The sequence below is a fragment of the Topomyia yanbarensis genome, chromosome 3 (genome assembly GCF_030247195.1).
Source record: "Topomyia yanbarensis strain Yona2022 chromosome 3, ASM3024719v1, whole genome shotgun sequence".
Lineage (NCBI taxonomy): Eukaryota > Metazoa > Arthropoda > Insecta > Diptera > Culicidae > Topomyia > Topomyia yanbarensis.
Genome location: NC_080672.1, coordinates 6,543,145 through 6,557,393, shown reverse-complemented (window position 1 = coordinate 6,557,393; position 14,249 = coordinate 6,543,145). Strand labels below are relative to the sequence as shown.

General features: G+C 38.3%; 1 protein-coding gene across 19 annotated transcripts in view; it reads right to left on the bottom strand.

The window, feature by feature from the left end:
• The window catches only part of LOC131688755 (plasma membrane calcium-transporting ATPase 1), a 163,631-nt gene extending 155,301 nt beyond the window's left edge, over positions 1 to 8,330 (bottom strand). For 2 of the 19 annotated variants that reach the window (XM_058973263.1, XM_058973264.1), the window contains exon 1: positions 5,928 to 7,341. The gene's annotated coding sequence lies outside the window, so the exon portion shown is untranslated. Of the gene's footprint in view, positions 1 to 5,927; positions 7,343 to 7,875; positions 7,920 to 7,991 lie in introns of those variants that run through there. The other 17 variants (XM_058973257.1, XM_058973247.1, XM_058973259.1 and 14 more) reach the window with 17 other exon arrangements.
• Between the last annotated feature and the right edge of the window lie 5,919 nt (positions 8,331 to 14,249).

Genomic DNA, 14,249 nt, shown 5'->3' with positions numbered 1-14,249 from the left:
ACGAGCAAAGAATGCGGTTACTAAGCATTGCGTTTATCCAACCCGAGATAGCTACACCATGACCGCGCATCGCTTCCAGAATAGACTGAAAGGAGATACTGTCAAAAGCACCCTCAATATCTAGGAATACGCTAGATTGCTTTTTCAATATTATAAACAACATCGTGAAGATAACAGATATTCATGACTTTTCAAAACACTACCCGCGCACAAAAAACGGCCAGCTTCACGCATTTAGGTAGCTACCGATCCTTCTATCTGTTTTCTGTATAAAAGGTTGTAGTAAGAGTAATTTGCATTAGACTGATATGAACGCCGAAGAAGACTATAAGTTACAGTGGAATTAAACGAAAGACATCTGTCTTAAGAAGATTACTTGTGACTAAGTCGGTCAGAAAGTTTAGAATTTGGTGAAAAATGTAGTTCCTAATGTGATGATTGGTAATCCGTGCAAGTCTGGTTAGCATAATCTTTTTCAAAACATGTTTGAGAGTATCAAGTTCCTTTTGCAGTAACACAGCCCTTGGCCGATTGAAGTGTGCGCCGAAGAGAAAATTAATATCTTTCGTCCTTCACATCAATACCATCTCTGGTCTTTAGTGAGTTCATCTGAAAATCTTCTGATTTTGAGTGAATAGTGCATAGGTTTTTCCAGCCAGCCTGCTCTGCAGATCTAAGCCATTTCTTATATGCACTGCGAGTTGACCTGAAAGCCCTGGAGTTATCACGCTAACGCCGGTTCCGAGCTCTTTTCATATCCTTCTTCATTATTTTAAGCTCAGCCTTCTACCAAGGTGTTTTTCTAGTCGGTTCAACAATACGAAGTGGACAAGTATCTTCGTAGGATGCTACCACGACGTCATCTAAATCGTCTAGTTGACTAATTGTTGGAAAATATCCATGAAATTTAGTCGTCAAGCTTTCCTAATAGAAGTCCCAGTATATAGAATTAGGATTACGATATGTAACCACATCGATGATCGAAAAATACATATTTATGATCGGATATAGACAATCCGACTTAGTTGGAATCTACCAATGTCCCAGCTAATGCGAAACTCTTTCAGATCAAGCCTTATATCTAACTCCTCTCCCAGACATCGCAAAAGTTGGTTGGTTTCCTACAGACAAATATGGAGAGTTGTACTACTTATGTACGCCATCAATTCAAAGTCTCTCAGATTGATGAGCATTTGCAAGATTGTTACGGATGACGACAGAATAAAAAAAAACCGCACCAAATCCGCACGAGATTTTGCCCTTTTTAAAACCCAAATAACTATTGCCAAAACTTGCAACGGTTTTTCTTTGGAAATTCTAGGAAACTTTTCAGGTATTGTCCACCTGAATCGTATCGTATTAATAGGCAAAACAAATATTGTCTTATTTAAAAATATTCCTAGCCTGCAGATTTCTTTTGAAATATTACGATTCAAAATATTTACGACGACACGATATAATTGCTATAGTAGCGAATCTAAATTGGATCGAACCTCCCTTTTAGTTTGCTATCGTCGTTGAGAAGGTCGTCGGTTTAAAAAGCGACCCGTCATAATGCAGAATAAGGCTGTACGACAAAAATATTTGTCTGATTATCTTCTTCTTACCGCATTGTCTGACGGTGTATCCACATGCCTCTCATTCGACTAACGAACAATGAATGAAGCACCTAACACAAAAATACATGCGGGGCTTATAAAACTTCCCAATCTTCGACAAGGCCTCTTAGATATCGACAAATTTGCCCGAAATACACTACCAAATGTCGAGTTATCCATAGAAGTACAAACTTCGAAATTTTATTTCAAATTTGGTTAACATTTGTTAAACTGATCAGTACAAATATAACGTGATTCCGTTTAGTACAATTAAAGTTGCTTACATTCAAAAAAATTCTCCTGCTTCTTCCGAAATTTTTAAAAGGGGCCTCTACATTGAAAGGTAAGTAAGTAGACATCACAAAAGATTATGAAAAACTTGAATCAGATTCCCCAATAGTTACTAGTAATAATTATATTCTTAAATACACGGTAACGGACCAGTAGTGGGAACAAGCAGTTGATATAAGAAAATTTTTAGAAACTCTAACATCGTTATTCATTTGATAACGATCATTGTCGTGGCCAGACAAAAAACGAAAACTGCGCTGAGCCCCAAAAATATATTATAGAGCCATAAACCGTGTTCGTCACATAGTTCATAAAAATAAGGTACCTTTAATCAATTATGCTTTTATGATATGTTAATATTGTTACAGAAAAGTTTCATGGAATTTGAGGATCTTTATCAAGACCGCAGGGCTTCTTTGAAAACTTTCATGAAGTTTTTATGAAATCTCCAGCAGTATGTATTTATCTTGTAGAATTTTTTAAAATATTTAGTAGATCTTTCTAAATTTCGTAAAATTTATTTAAATGCGAAAAATATTGCTGAATTGCAAAAAACCGTAATTGAAGTTACTCTTGAATATTGAGGGGCTTCAAAAAATGTTCTTGAGCAAAAAAACATAATGATAGAATTTAAGGTGTACTGCTGCACGACGAAATAAATAAATAAATAAATAAATAAAAATACAAAAAATTATGTTCCATTTTAGAGCGGAGCTTCCTTGCTTGACAGAACAAACCGAAATAGAAACGAATAACAAACACAAAAGACGATAATTATCTCTGCTGATTCAAATGTTTAAGACAGATGACATGATTACGTGGAATGCGATGCGGTAATGGTAAGCGAAGCACATCCGTCCGAACTATCTCTATAATATGTTCATGTAGAATACGAAATCATGCCGTAGTATAAGCGAAGCGAAGCCGGTGCGAACGTGTGCTCTATTTATGAACATATGAAGATTTTTTTTCTTTATTTTTTCACCTATAAAAATAAGTCGGGGAAGTGGTTATTTATAGTGTAGGGTGACCTGGTCTAATTCCGACCTAGTAAGAGTTTGTTGTTGGCTATAGCACTGAAACGTATGTCTGGGGGTTTACCAAAGAATCAGTTTGGTGGGTAGAACTCATAAAATATGAATGATAACCACGTCTAACAAATGTAGTTACGGGCTTCGAAAAACGTTATTGAAAATGGTATATCAAGCAACTTTGTTGAAGAAGTGAAAGCTCATTATAACAAGATGTGGAAAGTTATCAACGGAAGTTTTCTCAAAACCAAAAATTTGATAATGTTACTTTCTGCTAGAACTTTTAGAGACTCAGACTATGATAAAAATGTACATTTAATTGTCTTACACAACTATACAGAAGTACAAATAAATTTTAAAATTATGATTAACAGTTATAATGGACAGAGTTTAAAGGATCTTTCGAAAATAATTTATTATATCGATAACGATACACATAGATCGTGCAGGTCTTCAGCAAAGTTGTGTGTAACAGCAAACGATATTGCTTGTTGTGTACAATCCTAACAGAGTACCAGACACCGGCTTTAGAATGATCGAACAAAATAGCTCGCAGTGCTCGTGTGGCATCCGGTGGGTTGAAATATTTCAAACAAGAACTGATCTACTGACCTTCGGCTTCAACATCAGAGGAGACGACAGAAAACGGTACTCCGAAGTTAATGTGTATCTTCGTTCAGATGACTGAATGACTGCAGAGACTTGAATATGCCAGTCCCGGACGGAATAATATGTGCCGTTGCCATGTTAAGCAAATCTCTGACACTGTGGATGTTTGTTTCTTTGCAATTTGTTGAAATTAACTGAATTTCACTTCTCCAATACCTATTCTGGGTTTGCGATTATAAGTCAAAAAATCCATGCCTTTGGTTCAAAACACGTATTTTTCTAAAGAGGATTTCTATTCTTCTACGAAAGACACTTATTCCCTTTTTCTTTGCTTTTAGCAAAAAAAGCGCTGAATCCTATCACATATCCCGTGATATTTGTGTTATCACGGTTAATCTGACTGTTGGTAGCATAGAAAGGATATACCTCATTTGTACCACATATTTGCCGCATCTGATAATTTCGAAAGGGTTATACCATACTGCGGGTGAAACCGGTTTACACTCATAATCGACAGTGCAGTCCAGTAGAGTGCCTAAGTAGCACGAATCTGCATATACCCAATGCAAAAATCGCCTTAAGCGTTTTGGGAGGAAAAATGTGGTAGATCCAACATACTGCTCCGATAATATTACACATGAGTTGACTAATTAGCTCACGTCTAATAAGTTTACACCACCGTTAACAGATCTTTTTCTTCAATTTCAATAGATATCTGGAATCCCTGCCCAGATGACTTTGGTACTACGTTTTGTGAGTATATTCAAATTATTGAATCTTCGAGTGATTTGAATAAGTTATTCAAAGCAACGGCAGAAGAGAAAGCTCATCCGCATTGTGCGTATTTCTAGAGGCCCAACTTCGTTGGGTGCTAAGCGCTCACATACGAGTGGCTTTTAAGGAAAATTTGGATTCTTGAGTAACCGCTCGCAGAATCGTAACGACTGAAATGATCGAAAGGGCAATTAAATATTCTCGTTCAAAATACTTTTTTACTCCGAAAAGGTTTCGAATACTTCAAGCACTTGAAAAAAAAAATCTCTAGCAACAGGATACATACAAATATATAAGAAACATAGGCGAAAAAATGTCTTAACGGAATCCGTAAAACAAAGTCATTGTGCTCTCATTCCGATCGAGAACAGGTATAATTGGGAAAAGGGTTTCCGTGGTGTCAATAAACAATGTAACAATAGACAATCTTTTAAGAGATATTCATGGTTACATCTTTCCGTTTCCGGTTTATCGTCAAATGATGTAGCCTCAAGTAAGGTGATCCTTTATTTTCCCTGATAAACTAAGCAATGTTTAAAGGTTGCTGGCGTTTTGGCTAGACTAGATCTGTCTGGACAATTTTCGGTGAACCAAGCCGTAAACTTTGAAAATACTGGAGCATTCTTACAGTATCGACGACCGTTCAATGAATGGAAAAATACAAATAAGTCCAGAGCAGTTACTATACGTCAATTTGTGAGAAAAGCATTGATCGTATCGCTTACTAAGGCGAATCAAGATTATGCTCAGTAATAAAAAATGCTGACAACGATTAAAATACGAAACTATTTACTCTTTAACGTTAAGAACTCTCAGATCAATTATGGAGTAGGTATTAACTAGGAATTGTACAGTCATCATGCCCGTGCTCTAAGCAATGCAGACTGTTTAAAGTCACAAAAAAAGTTCTCTCAATATCAAGACGATTATTCATCGCATTAGTAAAGCTTTGTGTGGAACATTGAACCGATTGCGATCATTAGACTATAAACATCCTCTACATCAGAATGGAAAACAGAATAAAATCTGTCTGACAAGAAGTAAACAATGCAATTTTTTCTGGAAACCTTTCATCGGGGATGTCCAACAGCTTTTGATCCGTGTTGTACCACTGTGCAAAATTTAATATGGAGTCGCCCCTGCACGTGGTAAAAGAAAAGGGATGGAATGCAGAAAACAGGATTGTGTCACACGCGCGAGCCTGCCCTGAAGCACAACTGACATGCTGCTGGTAATGGCGTGGAACGTAGCGACTCCCGGCGGCTGCTAGTCCGAAGAGGAGTTGGGGGAGGGGGGGTCTGAGAGGTTGCTGCTATTGTATGGCGACAGAGAACGCGCGGAGAAAATCGATTTTTCAATAATTATGTAAAATCTGCACATTGTGTTCCATTGCTGCTGCTGCTGCTGATGATGATGGGTGGGTGGGAGTTTGAGCGAGAGTGCAAGAGAACATTTAATGGGTTGTCTGATGACGAGTGAGAGACACTGGAGAACATCACAACTGCTGGATTGACACACTTGAAAAAGAAAACTTCTGGCCTTCAATGGCCAATCGAGTAGATTGTGGGAGAACGATAATTGGCAAATTGTTGAAATATTTTGTTATGTAGGATTAAGTGCTCACCTTGATATCTGCGGACCTGGATCTTAGCGAATGTGGTTATTTTCCTTCTGAGTTCTAAAACACTCGAGAGGTTGGTTCTGTTTTAACTTTTTCGATTTTTCCGCTCATTGCTCACTGACTTCTTGTTGGATGGATACGCGTGTTTTCCTCCAGTGCCAGTGGCTCTCACTGAATTCGCTGTAAAACTCTCGTATTCTCTTCCAGTGGAGCCGTACTCTTTCTGTATGATTTTTCCTAGCGGTTGAATCAAATCAAACTTTTCCGTTTTTCCTTCCGCTGTTGGTGCTGTTTGTGGTTCGCTGCAGTCCAAGTCAATGTGGCCACCATTAGGAGCAGCTTCATTGATCAGCAAAAGAATAAGAACGTCAATCAGTTGACCGTCAAATGTGAACCATCCTTTTCAGCAACTGAAACAATACACACAGACTCTATACACCTTTTTTGGGGCCGATGTGTGCGATCCGGAGCGCGACCAACATTGAACGTGTTAGGGAAAATCCGCTCTGTAGAAGATGACGGGAGAGTGAAAATATACCAACTTATTACATAATTTTCTTCGAATTTCTAGCACAGACACAGACACTGTGGTTTTTCACGTTTTTCGCTATCTTTTCCTATGCCGCGAGACTTTCCTGATGTTCCACGTTTGGTCGAACAATTCTATCCTTTATAGCATTAATTCAGTTAACACTGTTTGCTCTCTACATATATAAATTGAGACACTGTACTAATGCATGCACGATGGATCGAACGTGTGCAAGTGGAAAGACGCACGCAGTATGCAAAATTTCCTCTACAAGATCAAAAAATCACAATTGGAGCATCCGATTTTCTCACTTTTCCAAGTAGTTTGACACTTTTCCTCCATTTGACGATGAGAAACTTACATACTGGCCGTCAGCCAGCGCAAATCGATCTTTTCCTCTTTCTTTTTGCTCGGCTTTCAAATTCCAAGTACAGTCCTACTTCGCGGCCTACACTTGAACGGAAAATAGGAGAAAAAATCACATTATATCACACCAGCACTAACTATACCGTGGGACCAGCCAGCCAGTCAGTCAGCTTTTCAGCCGTAGTTTTCCCTATCCTTCTACTAGCAGAGCGAGAATTATTAACTCATTTATTGATCACTGGAAAATTGCATACAACACATATCAGAGAATTTCAGCCGAGCAAAAAGCACGATTTGCACACAAAGTTGTTATCATGCAGTATCAGCTATGCCGAACAGTCACGCACCAGACCAGCGGAAATGTCCTGGGGCAGTTTCGAGTACCCTAGATTCGTTTGGAATAACACTTTTCAGCAGTTTTCCTCTAGGAAAATTTGTCAGTACCACCACCAGGTCGAGAAAGGAGAAAAACTTTCCTTCCCGTACACTCAAAGCCAATGGACAGAACTCGACTGCGAAAGGTTTTTCCCATTTCCCGTACTCTACTCTAGTGGGCAGCTAGCTGATGGAAATTGTTCTCATCAACTCTCACAATTTTCCCGACTCTCGACTTTTCTGTCTCACGGAAAACTCTCCGGCTAGTATATGTGAAATTTCATCTCGTCCTATTTTCCTATTCAGAGCGATTTTCTGTACGGTCACCCACTTTTTGTTTACATGCGTTGAAACTTCAAAAATGACGGAAACTCCGTCAAAGACCCACAGCATAAACCCACAGCATGTACCCGCGTGTAGCGCATGATCGCCACTCACGTCACTCACTTCAGTTCCTTACTGACCATCGTGCTTCTACATCGTTCAATTATGAGACTTTTGTTTTCACCATCTTTACGGGTGAAAGCGGGATGGCAAATGTAACTCTACCGCATCTTTCAACTCGACCAAACTCTTCCCCGGTCAACTACCACTCAAAGGAAAAGATTGCGAAAGACCATTTTCACAGGAAAATCTGCGCTGCTTCTACTCCCTAAAATCTACTCCGTAACTTGATCGCACCTTTTCACGGGTTGACACTCAGCGTTCGAGCCGCACAAACACACCTGCAAAAGAAATACAAAAACGAACGCTTTAGAAATTCACTCACTTTCCTTCAGTCCCTGGAAATTGCATACCCAAGTGTGAATCACGAATTCAGACCATAAAAGAAGCTACACCTAGTATAAATTTCTACCGAGCGACACTTTTGTTCACACACGCACAATACAAGTTTCCCTTCGGTAGTACTACCAAATTCACTCACTGCAATGGCACACAAAACAGCTCCAACAGTGGTAATTGTTACCATAGGTTTAGCTACTGAACGCCAACAATCGCAAACTCGACAGATAACCTATTTACTAGTAGCAATAATAAGTACATACGGTACGCGTACACACGCCACGCCAAGTCGAACGAATGGAATACAATGACATTGATCGTGGCTGCTGATGCTTTTTGGATTGGATTTTCCGATCTACCTGATGGGTGCTGTGAGTTGATGCACCAGAGAGAGAGAGGGAGAGAAGTAGATTTGACAGCTAACTATTTATAGTTGTTTTCGTTGTGTTGGTGAGTGTAGCGCAGTACACTGAACAAAATTAAAATTAAAGGTTGTATCAAGATGCACAAATGGAAAGGTGGCATCAAATAGAAATGTACAATAGCAAGCCCACGATTTTCACTGTGATAGTACAGTAATTTTACAATACTTTTCGGTAAATTCTAGTATTATGCTACAATACAAAAACAATAAACTTTAACGTTTCTACAGTAAATTTCACTGTGAAATCGACTTTAAAAAGAAAAAGGGAAATGGTTATGTGTCTTAACATTTAAAAAATTGATTTTTATCCATACATTTTTTTTCGAAAACTTTAAAATTGTAAATTTACTGTACCAGTTTTTTGCTGAACAGCAAAATTTATTGTTACATTAATATTTTTTGTAAATCTACTATGAGAACTCTGCGTCGAACAATGTCGAAACAGTAATAACTATAATATTTCTTTTATGATTGTTTGTGGGGTAAATGCTATCGTAGAATTCTATTCTGACTTTCATTCAGTTCGTAATATGTCAACAGTCCTTAAGGAGGGCACACTATTAAAAGCCTTCAAAATGGTAATTTCTTGAAAAAATTTTCGAACAATAAAACAGTGCGACAGCATGTCTGAAATTTACATTTTGGTTTTGAACATAATAAAATTTTGTAAAATCGCGGCTGTGGCAGCCATCTACTAAGGACCCATCATTAAATTATTTTTCGCTGTAATCACGCTACAGCCCGTACCAATTATCAGACGCACAGTAAACATTTTTCTTTTTATAGGTTAGGGTTGTGTTGTGTGCTTACATCACTGTCGAATTAAAAAAAAACGATTTTTGATTAGTCTAAAATGTGCTTTAGGACAAAAACAATACATAAAATTAAAAAACATTAAACATTTAATGTTCAAATTTTCAATTCTGCCACAACGCCTCTTATGTATATCCCAAGTGTACTGAAAACTGGTCGGAAATGAAACTCGAACAAATGATTTTTGATCGTTTTGCAATTTTCATAAAATAATCGAAATTAATGTCTCCAGCGACGTAGGTAGGATTTTTTTATTGCACATCTTTTTTATATAACAATTTTGTGTCGATTTTTATTGCACTTTCTGCGTTTTTTCACTCACAAGTGCACCATTTCGCGAAAAATCAAAATGCCAAAAAAAAATCAACGTGCGTCGCTTTCTATTGCCATAAAGTATCAAAAAAATTGTTTTTGGCGCTGGACCCCTTCTAAAAAAACGCGCATTGGGCAAAACGCTGCACAGCCGCCACCTTGATGGTAACATCACAGAATAACAGACAAAACACTCGAAAACAATGCTTCGCCCGCTTTAACGGTCATTTTATATATATTTGTAGTTGGGACTGTGGCCACATTTGAAGTTATGGCGCCACTTACATATGAAGAAGCATATGGGGGATAGATCACTAGTGAAAAATTGTTCCCAAACCTGAGGGGTAACCCATCAACAAATGAGTGTTTGGGACTATGAATAAGAGGTGGAGCTAGTGTTCAGGGAAAATTGCCGTATCGATGCTTTTTAAGGGAATTTCCTCATAGTGTTATTTATGTCTGTTAGTCTGTGGTAAAATTACATGAAAAAATATTTTTTGTGATTCATTACTTATGTTACAAATCATTTATCATGCTCGATTATATTTGCAAGATTAAGTGGTGTAACTGTCTGGTGGCGGTGGAGGGGCAGAGCCGTAGGGTGGTCTTCTGGCACCCTTAGCGGAGTCTCAGTTTTGCGCCCCTTTGGTATTTACTTTGGCTTTTCGACCTTCAAATAATAATTTGTGTACATGGAAATGGCCCGCCTACTCCCTACTTAATTCATGTTTGACTGTCGTTCATTTCATGTAAATTCCAGCCACAAATCATTTACTGTATATTAAGGAAATCAAATATTTAGAAATTGAATTCGAATTTATTATGCTAAATGGCTTAGGATGTAATGAAACGTGGAAATCTATTTACACCCTGAATTTTGTTTTAGGATAGATAAGATTTGAGATGATGGGGTTTGAAAAGGCTGATTTTAATTTATTTTCTATGTCAAATACCTTAGAACTGCATGAAACAACGGATCTTGTATCTTCTCATGAAAAATTGTTTTGTTAAAAGTTGCTTCTCTGGGACTTTTAAGTTTCAAACTGAGATTTTCAAATAAAAATCAAAAAAAAACTTTAAAAAACAACATTTAGCATACAAAAAAATAAAAACTGCAATTCCAAACTCAAGTCTCATCCCAATTCAAAAATATTACTTGTACCACAAAGGCATTTTACAACATTACGCAAGCTCTCGACGCTTCATGATATTGTTTTTCGATTGCGCTCAAATTTGGCATGTAGACTTTTTTCGAGGTACCAATACTTTTGAGGTGTGTCCGATTCAAAATTTCAAGAAGACCGTCGCATTCTACCCTATATTACGTGTACTCCTTAATTAATCCCAGTGATTCTAAAATGGATGTCGAACAAGATTCGTCCCCAAAGATCCGAGCTTCCATTTAAAATCAAACATGTTAAACTGGGTTCAGCTGTGCCAGATATCTCGAAAGTTCGCCTAGATAAGCTCAGGATTGTGATATTTTGACTAAAGCAAACAAATGATTTTACTGGCGACAAGTTTTTCTCGAAGAACTAACGCGTTTACATGCCCGATCACAAAGTTGAAATAGATAGTGTAGTTATCGATTCGAACTTGGCATGCGTGGATCTACTGAAGGACGGGATTGCCTATTTCAATGACCACTTGCTCCAGTGAACGAAGATTTTTAGTGACAATCGTACCGGACCTTCAAATTAGTATCGGATGACTTTTTGGCGAGACTGCTTTGCGTCTTCTTCGACAAGGATCGTCTGCACGATCGGTTGTTTGTTCCGCGCGTCATGCATGCAGTATTGCACTAATTACAAGCAAATGCGTTTTCGTAACAATATTTTTCTCTTTTACAAAGTCGCTAAATATACTAGCAAGAAAAAGCTCTGTTACAAATCCAAAGCAAACAGCACCTGGTCAATTCATAAGAAACAAAGATTTCCAACGCTTCCAGGAACATCAAAAACCATGTGACATTTCAACCAGAGATTCAACTTAGTGCAGGATTGGTTAGACCTAGGTTGGGAACCGGCCACTTTGTGATATTACAGAACTCCTCCAAGCATCGATTTTTTCCTTCAATTTTCATGGTATGGCATAGGGTTTTCTTCTCGATGATAATTGATCTAACTTACTCTACGATATTTGCTACAACTTTAAAAAGGCGGCCTGCTTTACAGGCCATGACCACCCCCTTGTTCCTATGCAACTGAGATAACAAATGGAAAAAGTTTGCAATATTTTTCGCGATATTTGTTGGAATTTGAAGTACCAGGACCATAGCCTAGTCTTCTGGCGCTTTTGGTAGTTATGTGCCTTTTTGCAGTATGCTTTGGCTTTCTTTTTCAGTCGACTTTCAAAATAGAATTTTTGTGTGTACCTGGAAATGATACTCTTATGCTGACTAATTGCATGACTTAACCTCACTCATTTTAACCGTCCGGAAGTCCCCAGGTAACCAACAAGCATTATCGTATGCAGTAAAATAGCATATAATTTGCATTTCAGATGCTACTTGCAGTATAGTAGCATTGTTTATGCATAGTTGTTGTTAATCAGCATTCGAAAAACTGTTTAAAAACTTCTTGCCAGTAAGCAGCATTCTGAATGCACAATAGCAGTTAAGTAGCATTTTTATGGCACAGCTGTAATGCAGCCGTATATTTTGCCAAAAGCGACTTTTAAATAGCATTTAAAACGACTTAAATGTTTATCAGGTAGCCGTTAAGACGCATTCTGCATGCTTATTGGTTACCTGGGTCGCGCTTATGGCCCACTGTACGAGCAGCTGCTGATGCCCTAAGCCGATTTTGCTAAATTTTCAGAGCAGCGTGCACTTAGTGCACTAGCGCGACTGCCGGAATGTTAAAAAGCAGTTCAAGATATGGTTGGCGCCCTTGGCGAGGGCCAACCTGGACAACCGCACGCTACGGCTCTGGGTAGGGGGACCACCAACCAGAGAATCACAACTGTACAGAAACCCCACTTAACTACAAATCAGCCCGGGGACAACTTGACAGCTCCCATATATTGAACTCATAAGCAAATTTTGTGGTGATTTGGTGATGTCATGGCGGCTCGAATGGAGCAAAATTTGAAAAAGGCGCATCCCATTTACTATTTTCCATATCTAAAAAATAATCAATTTAAGCATTTCTTTCATCAAATTTATTTCGCTGTTCACATTAGAAACTGTCCTCATTCCCCCATACTTATACAGAAACATAGATTCCATTTGGAATTTAAAAAATCCGAAAGAAAATAAATCGATTTTCGGAAATACAAGAAGATGACTTTTAAAATCAAGCCACTACCACTTATATTGGAATTTCCGAAAATCTTCCGAAACTAATCAACATCCCCTAAGGCATGAAATCCTCCGATAGAGCCGAGGAAAATGCCAGAATAATTCTGAAGGGATCCATACCAAAACCATCGCAACATCTTCCGGACAGAATTATTGCAAAAGTCGAACAAAACTCTGGCCGAAGTCGAACAAAATTGTACATTCCTGGCAGCATTCTTGCTGAAACCGAGCACTACTGGTTTGATGCCAGAATTCTGATAAAAGCACACAAATTTTATTCAAAACCAATTTTGCTAAATGTGTAGAAAATCCTACATATATTGTTTATTCTCCCAATCAAAATGCTAGAATTCTTGACGTTCTTAATGAACTTGAAACAAGATGTCGCAGGTTCACGAATTGTTAAGCTTGGTGATTTACTTTCATTGGCCAAAAAGTTTTTCATTTATATTTCATTTATAACACCAATGATTTACCGATTACAAACTTCACACAACAAGAAAACCAAAACATTTTTAGGAAGGAAGAGAGCCGGTTGCTAAAAACAACACCTTCCAGCTAAATCTGTAATAAGATTTATGTAACTTTGCTGAAGGTTTCCAATCAGGGATAAATTTATTCTTTAATAATATTTTTCTTTATCCACATTTTGGAATACGCTTTTTCTAAATGTTGTTCTAGCCGCATTGACGGCGTTCATAACACACGTAACGAAACACGCTTTTCTCTTGAAACTTTTTCGTGTCGTTGTTCGTGGTAGTCGTACAGAAAAGGCATACTAGCGCCACCATCAAATCGGTGGTACATATATGAAACAAGCACTATCTGTCAAGTTGTCCCCGGGCTGCTTCAAATGCTCCCATTATCAAACAAACGCACACTTGATCATACAAACTTGACCATTTCGTTCTTCAGCTTGAGCTTGAGCGACCACCCGTGGATGCTTCTTTGTTATCGATCTGGACTAGCTGAAGTTGCACAGGGAATCAGTAGTTAATTATGTTTGGGAACATCGAAACATCTTTCAATCCTGGTAATCCAAGTGTTTTATTGATCAATACCGGCCAGGCCCGAACGTAGATCGCGGAAGGAAAGGGAAGGAATGTTAGTCCGATACTTGCTTTTGCTAGAGGCCGTATATACTACTGTGCACTCTATTAGTATCACTGGAGGAGGAGACATTTGTTAGTAGGTATAGAAGTTGGATTTTACATCTTCTTTACCGACGCCAGAGAGGTGACTACACTATCTGGACTAGATATCGATTCATCAACTCATGGACCGGGGACTAACACGGCTTTACTTCCCTTCCGAAGGAAGACGTGACCACAGATTTTTTTCAAATCTCAACGACCTCGGTTGGGATTGAACCCAGACGAACTGGAATGAGTGGCGGTCACGCTTACCACTAAACCACCGACG